Here is a 16,066-nt window from a genome sequence, read left to right on the forward strand (position 1 = left end):
CAGGTGGCGTGGTAAATACTTCCAAGAGATAAAAACAAGGTATTAGAGCAGGAAACGGAGTTACAAACTTCCTTTAATGAGCTACATATTGTTTGATCATGTTTTTTCATACACATGAGCTTCTGCGTGCCAAATTCTAGTAATAATTGGCAGCTACTTTGCAGTCCTAGAGAAACGATATTATAAATACTAGGAACAGTGAAAATGAATAGACGTGTCAGTTTGCCTTGCAGACTGACGTGACTAGCAGGCGATTAGCACCAACAGTAGCAGGCCCGTTTGTTGTTGGCCTCGTCCCTGCAATACAGAGGGAAAGGCAGCTGGAGAAGCAGGGAGGAAGGCTCAGCTCCCCGGGCAGTCAGCTGTGGTACTGCTACCCGGCTTGGGTTACACTGCTGGCTGTGTCGATGTTTAGCTTACAAATCGGAGCAGCCCAGCTCACTTCTTGGAGTCGTGAATGTTAAGCACATAAATGGGTACGTTTGGGGTTTGAAAGAGCCTCGTTGGCTTATTCTGGAGAGTTTCCAGCAAAACTTTATGATGCAGGAAAAGCCCCAAATTACAAGTCTTTTACCACTTCCAGCGGGTGGCTTGTGATGTTGATGGGAGAGAAAGCAGAGGGAGTCCATGGCCATTTGTTCACAGATGCCAGTAATCCTCAATGTTTGAAAAAATCAAAATACCAAAATACCCCATGTTCTTTGCATGCAGATCAGCTGCCGTTATTTTTCAAAGGCAGAGATTTTAAATAGCAAATACTAACTTGAGGAAGCTTTGAGGAAAGCACTTCCGAAAAAAATGCTCAAATGGCAGTGAAGGATTTTTGGTTTCCATTTAGCTTTTTTTCTGTGACACAAATGTGGCTATACTTGTGCTCATGGGGATTTGGCCTTGTGGCCAAATCTCTCTCACAGCGAGAGATTTTATTGAAAATCAGTTGGTTTTTCATGATAATATCCCATTAACAATTTCAAAAAACCCCCAGGAAAGCAGTAAGTTCATGGGTGGATGAAATCTTTTCACAGAGCTTGGATGTCCCTGCAGGTTTTTGGGCTGAATGATGTCCCCTTACATGCACAAGAAGGGTGATTCTTGCTTCTGAAGGGATTCTAAGCTGAAATTGTATGTTCTGTATCATACTGGATTAGCGTAAGCCTAAAGGAATTTAATGTTCCTGGCTAATATTTAAATCTCTTAGTTTGTGTTTAAAGCCATACGTTGGTTAATCTGAAGTATATTTTACTTTTAAATGTATATATACCTGCTGGTTGAAGCTTGTACATTTTAGCATCAAGCACGAGTCGAGAGACTAGCGCTAGGGGAGGGGGTTTGTCACTTTCTAGAAACTGCTGTGTTTCTTTTAAAGTGATTTTGTGCTGATTGTTGGCTTTATTTAGTTGTATTCCGGTTGCTGAAAGCTGGATGTTGTCTTTTCTGCCCCTTTGAAGGAAGGCTGTGCAGTTGGCGATTCTGCAGAGGCTGCTGGGTTACTTTCATTTTGCGCACTTGGCCACAGGAGGGTTATGTGGTGCTGCAGCCACTGGTGGTGGGCAGCAAAACGAAACACTGCGTGTGAGATCGAGGAACGCAGAGAGGGGAGTAGACTGTGAAAATGTGTGCTGGTTGGCGCTGAAAAATGAAACTGTGTTGAGTGAGTGCTGGCTTTGGGATGGCAGAACTTTGCAGGTTGGAAGCAGTTTTATCCTCGGCTTGAGTAAGTCCTGAAGAGAGCAGACTGTACTGCAGCCCACATCACTCCATGTTTGTGCATGTAGAGGTACAATATTCAAAATAAGTTGGAAATTTGTTTTTTTTCTCTGTTTACTAACTGTGCTCGCTAAGTGCATAGCAATATGCAGCATTCTGAATTTTCCACAAACTGAGCTCTGTAACTGATATTGTCATTATCTATCTTATATCATGAATCACATTAAAGAAAAAGTACCTTGTTTCGATCCTCCTGGGGAAAAACCCTTTCTCTTCCTCACCTCCCTCTAAAAACCCCAGACACCCACTTGTCCTGTGTCATCTGAAGCAGATCTGACTCTATTATCTGTACCTAAATCTCAGATACACTTTTCCTGTCTTGCATAGGAACAAAATGTTGTCCCAGTTTCTCTAGTTACAATTGAGTAGTATCACAAACAAGTGACAGTAGTAAATAGAATGTGTTAAATGGAACAGAGGAAAGATTACAATTTAATTCCCCAAAAAACATAACTAATATTATTCATAAGCAGAATGCAATTCATGGTGAGTAAAAGTAAAGCTGTGTTTCACAGCAGCATAAGTAAAATAAATCTCCCTGGGCAAGGCTCTGCTTGGATTTGGTACTAATTAATCTTGCAGAATTAGCACTGCAGCTCTGAATTTTCACATCAGATCTGGTTGTTTACCTTTCTTGCCAGTCCAACATCATTTTTCAAGGGCCAGGACCGATATTTTAGCTTGTTTTCTTTCCTGAGCTTGCTATCTTTCTCTTAGTCTCCTTGTAATAGCTTTGGAATCCGCTGGCCAGTTTGAGCTAAATTTAACAGAAAGGTTGAGATCACAAAGACCTTGAATTCCTAGCAGTTTTATGAAACAGGCGGTCGGATGCAGGGCGGCGACAGGCTGGTGACCTTCTGAAGGAAAGGCTCGTCTGTGCTGTTGCAGATGAGAGAGGGCACGGGGGTGTGAGCAGCTGTGGGGCTCCCAGGGCTGGGCCAGCTTTGCTCAGAGCATGCCCCTTACTGTGCCAGAGGCAAAGCCCCATGAACCAGCTGTCCTGACCTCCACCACTTACGGGACTAGCTGGTCTTTTAAGGATCCTAGCTCCTTTTGTGTTTCCTGTACTGGCTTAATAAATTTAGTGTTTTTACGTTTCTAACTTTCCTCTGTTCTAAGCCAACAGCTCTCTCTTTCATTTGCCGTGTCCTACAGGTAGCAAATGGAACCAGAGGGTGACAAAGTGATGTGACAAGGGCTGGGTGGGAGAGCTAGTGTTACAGCCTCTCACTCTTGTTCCACACCCAGAGTCCCTAATGAATGAGATTGAAACACTGAGGTTGGTTATTAGAGCTCCAAAACCTTATCAGGTGGCTCTGGTAATTGCAAGATGAGAGGTTAAGGGCAAAGCTACTCTCTTGAAAGTCAAGCTCACTAGAAACTATGGGTCTTGCTCATAGAAACAGTTATCTTTGAAGGAAACATGTGCAAATTGACTGCTTTTAAGAAGGGGGACAAACAGCCTGTTAGCTGTGGTGACTGGGCCCAGCTTCCCCTGCTGACTGTGCCCTTTTCATTCATGAATACGGACAGTAGTTGTGAAGTGAGACTGTGGATTTTACACAGACTTCCTCCTCGTTTTGGCTTCCGGCTTGCAGGGACCTCAGAGCTGTCTCGTGTGGAGGGCCAATGTGAGGCATGGAACAGAGAGGGGAAGCTCTCAAGAAATACTGGGGTACAAGGAAGGGGTTTCACTTGTCCTCGGCCAGGTCCTCAGAAGACCACTGGGGGTCATTCCTGGTCTCAAATTTGTTATCAAGTCCAGAAATGTCTAACAGAAGTTGAGCAGGTGGAGCAACTGGCTGTAGTTTGTCTCCTGCGCTGGGAGCGCAAGGCAGTTTCCATCACCACGTACTTTTTAACAGCTTCCAGTGAAAATCTATGCTCTTATTGCTTGCAAGGGGAAAAATGGACTGTGAGCAGAAGATGCTGTGTCCCTTCTTGTTACACAAGCGTTGTAGGTTGTGTAGATGGGTGGCTTCTGGGAGCCTCCAAGTGGCCTGCAAACCTCTGTGAGCTCAGCGGGTAGTTCCTAATAGCTGGAAGAGGTGACTGAGAGAGTTAGGCATCGTGTCGCAGGATTCTTAACCTTCCGTGTGCTGGAGAAAAGTGGATTGAGCATCTTACAACTAAAACTAATTATGAAAGAGTTTTAAAATTTCAAGATTTTTAATGATGTGGGAAAAAGTACAGAAGGCCCATCCTGAGAAAGATATCGAAGGGTATTTGCCTTAAGCTGAGATATCACCACAGTCATCTTAGAAAGCCATTACTGCCTGCAATTTTCTACTGACTGTTTTTGCAGCTACTACCTAGAATTTTCTATTGTTCATGGAGTTTAGTGGGAGAAAGGTAGTGTTTTGTGTTTTCTCTTTTTTTAAATTCAGTTTGGTTTGTATTTTCTATAACCATTCTCTACTGTTTAGGCAAGAAGGTCAGAGAAATATTTTAAGGAGTAATAGAATTAATTTTACAGCTACAGAAATTGTTAGTTGTTTTAACAGAAACTACTTTGTTCTCTCTTCCCTTCTCTCTCCATTGTTTGCTTCAAGATTGCTGTCACCATTAGGCTGTTGTAATACTAAATTAAAATATAATATTCTTATTTTTTATGGTGACAATAAGATGAATGACAGTAAAATACTTTGTTTTTATGGTTATAACAGCATCAGTAAGTCATGTAGACCAGCTGGGGAGGATCTTTGTGGTGCCAAACTTGTTGCTGGGATCCTGAGGACTACATCAGGCACGTTTCAGGGTTTCTTTTCCTTCTGAGCAGTAAGGTCCCACGGAGTGCATGCCCATTAGTTGTGCTCCAGGACAGCTTGGTGCTTCTTATTTAGTTCCTCTTGGGAGAGATTCAGTTCAGCTGCAGGCTCACCCCATAACACAAGCAAGAGCCCAGGCAGGAGGGAGACTTTCTTCAAAAGCCATAGCCCTGATCAGAACAAAAGCAGCAGTGGAGACGTGTCCTGAAGGGACACTGTAAAATAAAGGGATGGAAAGAAAGGTATATTTCAGCTGTATGGTCTTGTGGCCATACCACTTAATAAAACACATTTCATCATTTTTCTTAGTTGATGTTCTTCCCTTTTCTTTGCATTTAGTACTGAAAGGGGAAGGTTGATGCGAGTAAGCCTCAGAGAAGGAAGGCTGTTTTGAGAAGTTAGAAAGAAGAAATCTTCTACGAAAAGAGGGGTCATATCTTCTTTTAGGAGCTTAAAAAATGCCAAGTGATTGTTAGATGCTAAACAAATCATGGCCCATCTCACATTTATGTGACTTGCTGACATCAGCATGTGCCGCTGGGGACAGCGCTGACATCCTTAAACAAAAGAGGGTGCTCAGATATTGCAGTGAACTGAGGTTATCAGCCATTGTAATAAAAAGGTGTGCAGACTCCTTTTGGTGTGTGTGTCCTGAGGCAGGGAAGGAGCATACGGTATGGTGAGACGTAATGTCATTATTGCTAGCATGACTTTGCAAAATGTATGATGTTACCTTAGACAGTAGGTGTGAGAGCCTGTCTGGCAGATGTGACAGTCCTGCTTTCTGAATTTGACAGTTGGCAGCCCAGAGAGCCTGCTACCAAACCCATTATTTGTCAAAGTGCTTGTGTTATGATTTGTGCTGAGGAAAAGGAAGTAGAAGTAGAGATGACAGAGACAATAGCACAGTGCTTTAAAAAGAAAAGAAATTACGTCTGGACAAGTAGGCTTGTACAAAAGCTTCATCCATTTCAGTGTCCTGTCTCTCCTTCATTAGAAGGGTAGATTTGGCTGCAGTAGCCAACCTGGTTTTGTAGCCAACCAACTCTCTTGACCCAGGCAGAGGACAACATTTGTTCTCTGTGTGGAAGGTTTTATTTGCTGCCCAGGCTGCTCCCATGGACTTGCTGATCTCAAATTGTAAGGCCACTGTTGGTTGACTGCAATAGTGCTGAGCTGGTTGTGGCTCAGTTATATTTTTGTTCTAACAAAAGCTTGTGGTCAGACCTTTCCTGCAACAGAGGTCGCCAGAGGTTTCTCCTGAAGTGTCCTGTTTCTCCTTGGTGCTGGAGATACTTAAATATATAAGGAATATGGATTATGGAATCTCTGTATGTATCATCAAATTAATGCATCTCAGAATCCGGTGTTGTATAGCTAGAATGGGGGTTAGCCTGAGCAAGTAAGGCAGAAGATAAAAGGAAAAATTCCAGGCTCATCTGTCCCAAAAAGCATAAAATTTCTTCTTTTTTCTAAGAGCCCTTGAATTTGAGGAGCTCGTAATGTATCTGAACACTGCAACTCATCATGTCACACTTGATTTTTCTTAACACCTCTTTCAAGGCCATACACGGCATTTAGCAGAGTTACTAATCTACTGCCTTTCAGGGGCAGAGCACAAGTTGTACAAAAGCTGTTACCTGACAGACTGTGAGGATGTGAACACGTGGCATTCAGGTGTTTGTGTGCTGGCACTCTTGGCTTTCACCAGAGAGGAGCACAGGAGTTTTGCATCCGGATGAATGTAGGTGGCTGTACATCAAGTCCACGTGCAGCAGGATGAGCCTCAGGTGCGTGGCACAGTACATCTCTCTTGAGACATTGCTCCTGTGCTCAGATCCTGGGATAACAAGGTATTTACGAGGGAGCCCAGGAGGGCCTGCAGTCCGTGCCTGGGAAAGCTGGGGTGATTACGACTTGGAAAGACCTAACAACCTTCTGGGCTAGGGGGAGAGCATGTCTCTGCAGCACTTTTAAGTGATAAACAGGATGCTTTGAGGCACAGGTGCAGTAAGTGAGGGCTGATAGCCCTTGCTCCAAAAATCAGGTAATAAAAATCACTCTGAGCTGCTAAGTGGAGAGTTTATGTTTTTCATACTGACTCCTTGTCAGAGGCAGGGAAGGGCAGCAGACCCTTTTGTGCAGTGTCTGGGGACAAGAATTCCTATTGGTGAAATGAGGGCACACGAAGAGCCTGGTGCTGCCATTTCCCCATCCTTTGTAGCTAGCCATCATATGAGACTTAGCCTGCCCCAAATCCCAAAACATAGACAGGAGAGCCATCTTCTCCCCACCCACAGAAAACATAAGCTGTGTCTTCCTCTATAGTTTGTTCTGAGGTTTATTTCCTTTCTTTACTTGATTCTTTGTTTCCACTGCCATGGTTTTTCATCAGTTTTGATCACAGTCAAGCCATGCTAAAATAATTAATGTACCAGTTGACTGGAATGCATAATCAGTTCATTCCATGCAACTCATGCAGCGCTTTGAGAGAGACACAATTGCTGCAGGGGGAGAAAGGTCCCACTGGTGGCATTTCATCGGCCTGCAGCTCTTGGGAGGTTTTCTTAAAGTCCCTGGCTGACATAGCAAGGGGAATTCTCTGTCTCAGCTTGCATTAAAAGGCAAAATATTTCCATCTTGCAACAGCAGAGCAGCATAGCGCTTGTTGCATTCCTACAGCTCCAAAGCCAAAGAAAAAGGCCCTGTGATTTTTGTCTGATATCAGAACTTTTAAGAAAGTAATACGTTAGGGGGAAATGTGAGCTGATTGATCATCGTTTAATTTCTGGGGATTAGGAGTATGGCATGCTGTAGGCTCGATGAGATGCTGTTGTGATGGAACCCGCACTAAATTCAGCCTCTTTTTAGCTGGCAGGGCCACACAGTGTGTATGGGAGGAGGATGAGGATTTATGCTTCACAGTAAGTCTGCCTTTGGCTGTGCTGGGGGGCTGGATGAACTCTGCACCACCTCATTAGTTGCAGAGTTGTTCGAAGCTGCATCCATTTCTCCAGAAGGGGGAGAGTGGAGTAGTTGGATGCTGGAGGAGCGCACCCTGTGCAGAACTGTCCTTCCGCCCTGACTCAAGCCTGGGCACAGTGCAGAAAAATCAAGGCGCTTAGAATTACGCTGTCAAATCTACTCGCGTGGGGTTTTGCAAAGTCCGTCTCATCTGACTGTCAGTTGTGTGACTGAATCGTTGTGCATTAAGATTTCACCACTGTTTTTAATACCGTAACCGAAAAAAATCTCTCCCTCGCAGTAAAACCGCTTTTCATTTGGCAAACTCTGACTTGTTGCTTCTTTTTCTGTAAAGATCAGATGGGTAACAGGAGCTGTACAGCAAATGAATGTATGCTACTTGAGATAGTAAAATACAGGGCTACAATAGGCCTTTTCTGAGCAGCTGTAAAGCTGCTGTGTGACTACAGTGAAACCATTCAGCCTGCCCCACGCCTGCTGGGAGCACCCAGGGGGAGGGAGTTGTATGGGTGGAAGGGCTGCCCGCAGAACAGATTCAGACATGGACAGAGCCACGTCCGGCACCTCGGTTTGGCTTACCAGGTTGTTTCTGTTCATTTGGGGGATGTGAAGTTTCAGTTTCACGTGAGCTAAGAGGTATCTGCAGCTTTGCCCACGTTACCACATCACCACTAATTCAGTGTGGGTGTTGTGTTTCTTACAGCCCTCTGAGATGCTGTTATCTTTGTTGTAGAGACGAAGGAAACTGAGGCACAGGAAAATCAGGGTGAAGCGACCATGTGTATCTTTTCCAACCCTGGTGATTCTATGATTCTATGATTAGGAGCCAAACTCTCATGCCTAAAAGGCACCGTAGAAGCTCAGGTGTCATTTATAACTATTCCAGCCCTTCAGGAAGTGTCACATATCATTTGCCCCTAGGTCGTGTGAAAAGTCTGGAGGATAGCTGGGAATCTGTCCCTCAAAAAACAGTCTGTCTCTTTAACGGAGACATGAGGGCAGGAGGGTTTTACACTGTTTTCAGTCTTAAAATAGAGTCCCCAGCTACCTTGTATTTGAGCTGGGGAAAGATGGAGGGAGGCAGGAGCTCGTTGGTTCGGGGGGGGGGGGCATTCTGTAAAAGAATTCTTTTAACAGTTTTTCTTAAATTAAGAATCGTTTCTGGGTGGAATGAGTCACGGACAGGTTGTCCTCATTTCACTTTGAACTCGCAGCCTTCTCTGGATGTGTGTTACAGCTTTGGAGGGCTCTGTCCCCTCCCTGCAAATCTGTAGGCTTGGCTGCTAGGCGTGAGAGCGGGCTCCCCAAGGGAAGCAGGAGCAGCCTAAGCATGGAGGAGCACAGAGGAGCAGGATAATTTAAATGGAGCACTTGGGGATTTGTTCATGCTGTAAGCAACTTGTGGGAGTGGTGAAACAGGTGCAGGCCCTGGGCAGGGTTAGGGAAGCCCATGTTGCTCCTGGTTTGTGTTGGTCTTTGGGCTGAGTTTTGGGTTTTCTTTAAGGGAGGGGGGGAGATAAAGTGTGATGCGAAAAGCTGTACTTCTAAGAGTTTCTGACCACTTTAGTTGTATTTTCTGAAGTATGTACAGCCACAGAAGGCTGTGGATAATGTCTCCATTTCTTAATTAAAAGCAATGGAAAAAATTGCTCAGAGTGTCTGTCTGTCATAGCTGAGGGAAGAAAACCCGAAGCAGTTCGGCTCAACTGCACGCAAGGTCAAACTCTCTTCTTTGTCACGTTGTGAAAGGTTGTTGGTTTCGGTGGGGTCAGTCACAGGTGTAGCCACGGGAACGGCTCGCCGTTCAGGCTTTCAGCAGCACAAGAATGAATGCAGAGGAATAGAGTTGTTGGTGCTAAAAATGGTGCGGAGGGAATAACCGGGATGCCTGCGCTCCAGCGGGGCCGTGCAAATGCAGGAGCGTGCCGTCCAAGCTCTGCGTCGGCTGGCAGCGCCGGCTGCTCGCAGCCGAGGGGTTTTCCTGCTGACACAGCCTGGGCTGCCGGCTCTCGGCTGCTGGCTGAGGCACCGCAGGTAGGGGTGAGGAGAGGAGTGGGGGTGCGGGAGGGGACGAGGAAGCGCTCGGCGTAGCGCAGCAGCACGTAGGTGGCGGTCAGACCCATTCAGACCTTTTTTGGCGATGGTGGAGAACGTCAGAATTGATTGTGTTAGAGACCTGCCAGTTTCTCTTACTCAGTGCTTTGTCGCTCCTCCTCCTCCCTTCCTTCCTCTCCTCTGCTAGGGCTGGGTTCTGTGGTGTAGGCACTGTGCAGGTTCCCTGGCACGTCGCTGTGTCCCCTGACTGTTCCAAAAACGTCTCCGATTCGGGAGCTATGCATGTTACTGCTAGTAATAACATCAGTGGTAGCACTGCAATGATAATAAAGCCAATCGTTGCTCTCCCCTCTAACAGTTCGATGCTTACATAATGGTTATCTTTTTTTTTCTTCTTGATTTGCATCTCTGAGCTTTCATCCCTTTTCTCCTTCATTATTTTGCGGAGCCCGGTTGTACACAAGATCCTTCTTTAAACACTTTGTAGCATACTGCCATAGAGATTTTAAAAATGGCATGTTTTTCACTGGTCTAAAATAGTTGCTGGTTTGTTTTGTTGTAAGAGCAGCCCACAGAAGAGTGCTTCTGCTGTGGGGAGTTAGCACGCTCACTGAAGGTAATGAAATATACATTGGAGAAAGGTCAGGGATTTCCCCCGAGCCACCCACCAGTCGCTTGAAATGACATGTTCATTCTGAGTGTTTCTTGGTTTGTTTTTGTTTAAGATCCTGGAGCCCAGGAAAGAGTTTTAATGCGAAGCATCAGAAAAAAACCGCTGCAGCATCTCATGTGAGAGAGGGGAGAGAAGAAAGGAGACTTGCGCAGTAACATCTCGAAACACTCAGATGGTTTGAGGTGAGTGACTGGAGGGTCATCTCGTAAGTTACGGTTAGTTTGTGATTAAATTAATCCTTTTTACCTCCGAGTGTCATATTTGTGCCCGTGGCGATAAAGATAGCGGAGAGAGGGAAAGAAGAACAGCAGCAAAAATATATGTAATGCAGTTATCTTTTGGAAAATGGGCCCCGTGAGGTCCCATCCTGCACACAGGCGATCATTCTAACATTTGTACGGGTTGAACCTTGTTTAAATCAATGTGGCTGTTCTCCCTGAAAGTTAAGCGTGCGCCTAAGTATTTCCACGTTTGGAATCTGTGTGACATGGGAACTCTGCAGAGGAAAGCTATTGAAGAAAATGCAATGCACTGCCAGAAGAACGCATATACAGTTATGTTACTGTTGCTGATAACGTCACGAGTAATTGGAGCTTACAGCATTCTTAAGTGATACTTTTGTATTAAACACATAGTTCTCATTTTTATGTTCAAGCACCTCGTTGGTGCTTACCAAACTTCTTGACGGAGCCTGTTAGTACTCCACCAGCTGTAATAAACACGTCGCCCTTAATTGCTTCATCAGTGTGTCTTTGAACAAGAAGAGTTAAAAGTATAAAGAAAATAACGTACCTTTCATAACCAGAGTTGCAATTTGCACTTAGATGTTCGACTAGCAGCAGAACTAGGAGTTCCCTGAATGAAGCTGAATTGTGTTGTCTTGAGTTATTAAATATTTTTAATAAAGACAATTAATTATGAACTCCAATGAAGAGCCCACCTTTTCCCTGTAGTCTTTCTCTTTTTGTTTTCATTGCTCTCATTAGAAAAGAATGACCTCTGAGTCTTCTTGTTTTGTCTAGTTCAGAGGAAATGTTACAGTTGTAAAACCAGCCAGTGAAATGCTGCCTAAATGAAAACTGAGAAAGCAGGCTTTTTTTTTGAAGGAATAAATAAAAGTTATTTATTCCTTTCTGACCTACAAGTGTGCCGAAGAAGGCAAAATTACTGTAAGAAACCTGCAGAATGAGAAGAGCCAACATAAGCTGGTAGAAGCAGGGCATATAACCTCACAACTGTACAGAATATCAAAACCCTTTGCCTGGTGGCATTTGCAGACATTTGTTGCTTACCAGGTTTCAGAAGAAAGGAGAGCATAGCTGGCCCCTGGTGATTGCTCTGTATTTGCTCTGTAGGAATAGAGCTATTAAGTTTCTTTTGAAATAACAGACTCGCTGCAGGGAGCTAAATATTTCCTTTCTGGTTGGTGGACTGGAGCCATTTCTTGGGAAATTGCACCAGTCCTTGTGGGCATTTGTACAGATTTATCCAAAAAAGTTAGAAACTTGCAAATCAGTGTGGACGACTTCTTTTTACATACACTTCTTGCATTAGGGACTGTGAGCACAAAAGGGGATACGAGACTCTGCCAGTAGGAGTGTGAGGCAATTTTTGTAGTTGTGAAGTGAGGCATTAATGCAAATACATTTGAGACAGCTGCCATATGCCATGTAGGAGCTCTGGATCTTACAACTCCCCCTTCCTTTCGCCATCTCTCCCCCCATCCCTGCAGCTCAGGTGTTACAAGACTTTGCTCTCTGGGGCTCACCCTACTACAGGCATAGGACAACAGTTGTGGCCAGACCAGGCTGGTGAGAAAGGGAAGGAACCACAGTGAGCCCTTTGTGACATCTGTGAGCCCACCTTGTTTCCTCCCAGTCCCCATTTTCTGTCAGCAAGCATTCCTTCTGAGCTCTGTGGAGTGCAAGTCACAATGCTTTTATTCCTGTCTTTTTTTCATTGACATCTGACAAAGAAAACGTGCACGATTTTCCTTTCACAGCAGCCTTTTTGCTGTTGGTCTCTGAGGAAACTCATGTTGAAGTTCAGGGGAATATATCTTTGTAGCATCTGCGTGACCTTTATAATCATTCGATCAGCTCTCCGTCGCCGTCACAAAATTGTTGAGTCTTGTTTAGATTTCAGTGCATTTGGGAGTGGAGGAGCTCGCTGGCAGTATCAGAGAAAGGGAGGTTCTTTGGTGGTGAGAGATGCGTTTTAAGATATGGCAGTGTTTTTTTCCAGCACGTGAAGAAGCAGTGCCTCCATCCTCGTGTCCTGTGGTGTGAGGCAGGGAGCTGTGTGCGTGCTGAGCAGGCGGAGGGACCGGCTTCCTTTAGCCTTTTATTTTTTCACTGGGAATGAAAATGGGGGACTGAGCCTGCCCGGATTAAACACATGCCTGTTTTGTTTTGCCTTTCTCTGCTCTTCTTTCAGCTGTCAGCGTGCCATGTTCAGATGGCAGTGATCAGTCACAAATTGTCCCCCATCCATGCTCCTCAGCTCTTCTAAACCATTACTTTAGTGGAGCCCTTCAACAAAGATGGCACTGGTTCGATTTTTTTTTTGTTTTTTTTTCTCCTAGCTAATGGAAAAAGAGGTTGCTTGTTTGTTTGTTTGTGTTTTTCCCCTCAAGTCAGCTGCATTCGTTCCCAAAGCAACTTGTGTTAAGTGGAAATGAGGCTTTGATAATATGTGTGCTTGCTGGAGACTTGCTTAGATTTTTTCCCCCTGTATATGGATCTTTTCAATGGGGCGCCTCTATTGTGAAGCAGAAAGAAAGTGCACGGGCTGCCAGGCACATAATGGAATTGTTCATTTGTTTATGTAAGTGTGTGTAAGCCTTTGTGAAGAGGAGGTGGTGGGGACAGAGAATGGAGACCTTCACTGCGGGGAGCTGAGTGTGTCGTGGCACAGCCAGGGCCCCCTTGCAGCAGGGCACAGCCACGTCTGTGCTGCTGCCCGTGCCCATGTTGTGTTCAGTGCTGGTGAGCATCACCTGGGATTTTTGCTCCTGAGCTTCACCCGCTGAAATGGATGAAGCTGATGCAGCCATTGACTGCTCTGGCTGTAAACCACATTAGGCAAAATACACAAAAACTGTTATATTTCCAACTTCAACCATGTGTTTTGGCTTTTGGAAGAGTGATGTAAACATGAACCGTGCCAATACTGTGCTTCCTCTCTGTGAGGCTATTTGTTATAAAGAATGCATGGTTCTAGTCGTTTTAGCATGGAGTAGATAAGAGCTTGAACACAAGCCTTGGATCCAAGCCCACTAGCAGCTTTGCAAAGGGCAGGATCCAGATCTGAAGTTCAGGCAGCTCCTAGCAGAGACTGGTTTTAACTTCATAAAATGGGAGTAGCCAGAAGTTTTACATTGGGACTTTTGAACAAGATCTTGATTTTTTTCTCACCCGCCACTCTTCTCTGCATGTAAAACCATGGGGGCTGTGTTTTCCACACGTCAGCTCTGAGAGTGGAGAGGGGCCTCTGTGGTGAGCAGTGTTACAGAGCTGTGTGCTTTTTGTTGAGAAGTGTTTTCTTCTCGAGGAGTTAGACCTTCCTTTTGGAAGAAGGTCTTTGGAGGCACAGTAGAGGCTTCAGAGGTAGGATCTTTAAGATTCCCAGAAACCAAGGAGTTAGTTGATCAGTCTGCTGTGGATCAAAGCAGGCCTCAGTGGCTGTGCTCCCCAGTCCCCAGTAGTCCTCACTTGTGGTGCCGCAGCTTGGCTATGGATGTGAAAAAATAACTGCACCATAAAAAAAAACAATTCACAAGGCCTGACCTTCTCTTTTCTTTCTAGATACAGGTCCCTGTTCTTATCCTTCCCCTTCTTCATTGCCCTTGGACACATTCTTAGGACTTCTCAGTCTCTAGCTGCAGAGTTACTGGGGAGATGTTTGGTTAGATGTTATTTTACACATCTGCTACGTCAGAGAGTCAGATCCTGCACCCAGAGACTTTATGTGGATTAGCAGCCCTCCCTGTGGGACTTTGTATCTATAAACCAATGAATGGCTTATGAGAATACAAAAATGTAGTCTTGCAACCGACTGCATACATTCCTGCTACAGTCATCTCCGTGTTTGACACAGAAAAACTGCTGTGTGAAAGACAAGAAGCACTGGTGAATTGGGCAGCATTGTGGTATGGCAGTTAATGTGCTCCCTCCTAAAGGTGTCATCTTTCTGGTTAGCAGTAAGAAAATAAGATGATGATTAGAGTATCTCTAAAAGAGACTGGCAAGCAGCTGATGTTGTGTGTCTCAAACTTAGCTTTAGCACTGCAGGACTGTGGGGAGGTTCTGAATACAGGTAGTGCTGTTGATAGCTGAGGCTAAGCTGAGGTTCTGCAGCTTTGTCCAGAGACTTTGTAACTGTCTGCAGTCTATGGAGGAAACTCAAGTTAGAAATAAGTATCTTTCAATTGAATGGGGTTTCCTTCTCTGCTAATCTCACTGCTCAGACTTCTATTTCTGTTTTCTACTCTGCAAATACATAAAGCCTGGAGAAAGTGTCTGGCTCCTTAGCTGAGTTTTTTGTCATGACTCATGTAGAAACCAAACTTCATAGAACTACTTCTTATGAATGATGAACCAGGGCTGCTAATCTGTATGCTTTACATGCCTGTCAGCAGAGGAGCTGAGCTGTGGCTTAATTGTAGCTGGTGGGACCGTGCCTTGTGCTGACAGCCCATGGGTGGAGGGTGGGGAAGAGCACTGACCATAAACTTGTGTGCTTGTTGTCTTCTGTGTGGGTAATACACAGTGGAGCGGCTGCTCACCGTCGTGGGAGATGAATTGTACTGGTTGTAGCAGCACTGCTGTGTGTCGTCTGATTCGGACAGAGGCTCTTGCCTCTTGCTAGCCTCTTGTTAAACACCATTCGTAGAGGGTTGGAGACAGCCAGGTAAGACAGCAGTTAACACCGAAGAGGTGGAACAGAAAGACTTGTGAGACTGCTAAAACCATTTTCTCCTATGCCACAGGGCTTGGCAGCTGGAGCCCATGTGGGAGCCCACTGCTGCTGACCAGGAGCTGCTCATGCTCTGGAGCGGGGCAGCTGTGGACATGAGAAGACGTGCCACCCGCAGGCTGGGAGTCCTTCAGCAGCCAGCCGCCCTCTCCTCTGTTGCCTCTGCTGCGTGTCCGCAGTGTGTTTGCAGCAACAGGCAGGGTGCTGCAGCTGCTTTGTTTGCAATGATAATATTTTCTGCTCTGCTGGGGAATGCTGCAGTATTTTTTGTAATTATGGGCTGCGTGCCAGTAACATACAATAACATTTTGCTCTTCCTGTCCTGTTGCTACTGTCGGCATTCATTCCAACTTGGGCCATGTTTGCAGTACATGGTATTTTTTTTTCTAGACTCTGCTTATTATCTATTGTGGATATTTTTGGATTATTCATTGCTACACACGCCTGTCCATACAAATCTATCTCAGAAAGCACTTCACAGAGTGACAGTCTCCAATGAACAAGCAATTGTTGTGGCTTTCACAGGATTACGTTCTTGTGAAAGTATGAGGCAAGGATGAGATGAAAACGAAGATGAAAATTGCTTTGTAAGTTTAAAAACTGTTATGGCTTTGAAAATATTTGAAGCAGAGACGAGGCTGGCTTTCCTTTGCATGGTCAGTGCTAAGGACCTAGTGTGCACCAGAGCTGTAGGTGGCTGAAGCCTCTGGGCTGGCAGAATCTGGGAGACATTTACATTGTTGGAGCCTGTAATGATTCTCCGCAGCTTTGGTTTAAAGTACTTTTTCATTTCCAGAGGAAAGTAATCTTGGAAGACAGGAAAACAGTGATTGTTTATTAA

The 16,066-nt window shown here is 45.0% G+C and overlaps 1 protein-coding gene across 9 annotated transcripts in view; it reads left to right on the forward strand.

Annotated features, from left to right (window-relative positions):
• ATXN1 (ataxin 1) overlaps nt 1–16,066 on the forward strand; it is a 270,887-nt gene that overhangs the window by 118,309 nt on the left and 136,512 nt on the right. For 7 of the 9 annotated variants that reach the window (XR_008210032.1, XM_052697772.1, XM_052697769.1 and 4 more), the window contains one exon: nt 10,301–10,430. The exons of 1 other annotated variant lie outside the window; for it this stretch is intronic. The gene's annotated coding sequence lies outside the window, so the exon portion shown is untranslated. Of the gene's footprint in view, nt 1–9,780; nt 10,192–10,300; nt 10,431–16,066 lie in introns of those variants that run through there. One more of the 9 variants, XM_052697774.1, reaches the window with a different exon arrangement.

The sequence above is a fragment of the Tympanuchus pallidicinctus genome, unplaced genomic scaffold (genome assembly GCF_026119805.1).
Source record: "Tympanuchus pallidicinctus isolate F22 unplaced genomic scaffold, pur_lepc_1.0 scaffold31, whole genome shotgun sequence".
Classification (NCBI taxonomy): Eukaryota; Metazoa; Chordata; class Aves; order Galliformes; family Phasianidae; genus Tympanuchus; species Tympanuchus pallidicinctus.